Source organism: Triticum dicoccoides, chromosome 2A (assembly GCF_002162155.2).
Source record: "Triticum dicoccoides isolate Atlit2015 ecotype Zavitan chromosome 2A, WEW_v2.0, whole genome shotgun sequence".
Classification (NCBI taxonomy): domain Eukaryota; kingdom Viridiplantae; phylum Streptophyta; class Magnoliopsida; order Poales; family Poaceae; genus Triticum; species Triticum dicoccoides.
Genome location: NC_041382.1, coordinates 47,430,280 through 47,431,878, shown reverse-complemented (window position 1 = coordinate 47,431,878; position 1,599 = coordinate 47,430,280). Strand labels below are relative to the sequence as shown.

The 1,599-nt window shown below is 42.8% G+C and overlaps 1 non-coding gene across 1 annotated transcript; it reads right to left on the bottom strand.

The window, feature by feature from the left end:
• Positions 1-903: 903 nt before the first annotated feature.
• Positions 904-977, bottom strand: TRNAI-AAU. The gene has a single exon. It is a non-coding gene; the product is annotated as a tRNA-Ile (tRNA).
• Between the last annotated feature and the right edge of the window lie 622 nt (positions 978-1,599).

The window sequence follows — 1,599 nt, the reverse complement described above, 5'->3', positions numbered from 1 at the left end:
CCACGGCTCTACTCTGAAATGAGGGGTGTGCGTACCCTCATGCAGAACTGTTTCCCCCTTCTCCACATATTCTTGGCGAGCAGGCACCTGTATAGCGCATGGAAGCCGTCCTCTCTTTCCACACCTCGGAGGCAAATATCAGTAAGCTCAAGGTGGCGCGTAAATTTGTTGGCCCAAGTGGCAAAGGAGTTAGACACAATTCTCCATGCAAACACGCGTTCCATAGGGGGAGCAGGGCACCCGCATGTGATCTTCAAGATGGCACGACGACTGTCCGGTGCCTGCTCATGGCGGTTGTCGATGGACGCTCGCGCTCGTCCATGGCTAAGTGATATGTGGATTGAATGGTGAAGATGCCGTTCTTCACCCATGCCTAGGCAATGATGTCGTCGGTGAAGCGGGGCGACGTGCGATGAATGCTGGTGATGGTGTCAACGTCCGTCGGGAGGAAGTGGCGTCTAAGAAGATCCACACACCATGCGCCGGACTCATCCAATTGTTAATTTATCAACTTCATATTCTGAAATCAATATCATTAGATGCATCAAGAAGTTTATTTTCATACTGTGCATCTTAAGTATTGTAGATGTTGATCGTTTTAGTTAAATATGATCGAATTTTATGAAGTTCGATCTAATTTTTAATACAAATGGAGTAAAGAGAGAAAGTACCAATTGATTTTCACGCAAGAAGAGAAACTGCATATTTTGGATCGTTGAAAGATGCGGACTGCTATAAATAAATATAGTGAACAAGTCATGTAACATGGTTTCGTGTTGTACATGGTAATCACGTCAGATTAAACAGTCTGTAAGGTCCCCGGGTTCGACCCCGGGCGAAGCCAAACTTTTTCAGGTAAACAAACAAACACTAAAAAGGAACAAAGCAAAAATAAAAATTCCATGGACCATGCAGGTCTCGAACCTGCGACCTTCGCATTATTAGCATGACGCTCTAACCAACTGAGCTAACAGGCCAATCTACATGCCATAGAAGTTCCCTTTTTATATTTAGTAAATAGGCTTGCAACTCGTTCTTTCAAATAAAAACAGGTGGCATGCACGTCGCTTTATGGTGCTCATAGTAACAGATTAAAGATCAAAACTCATCAAACCGGAACTCATAGACACAGCTCAATCAGGCCTGGATTCCCAACCTAGGAATGAGATATGAGGGCATTATGACTAGAGGCGAAAGTGGAGAACATCGGGATGCGGTCCCCGAACCACTTTTTTCCGCTGCAAGGAACTGCGTGTGAGAGAGTGTATGTGCCTAAAAACAATGAGTAACATATATTTAATATCAATGCACTAAGAAAGTAAGAAGTAATGTTTGAGTGCAGCGATTCGGTGCCCAGGCTCATCTACACCCGATCAAAAAAAAATGAAAAAATACTAGAAAAATTCCAATTTTTTTCCCATGGTAGATAATTTATTGCGTGAGGTTCGCTCCAAATATTAGCTCATCTGGACATCTGAGTAACTCTCAGCAAAAAAGACAAATCGTGTCAAAACAGTATGTGAACAATAAACTGTTTTACAGACCCTGAATTTGTCTTTTTTGCCGAGAGTTTCTCAGTTGTCCAAATCATTTGAAAAT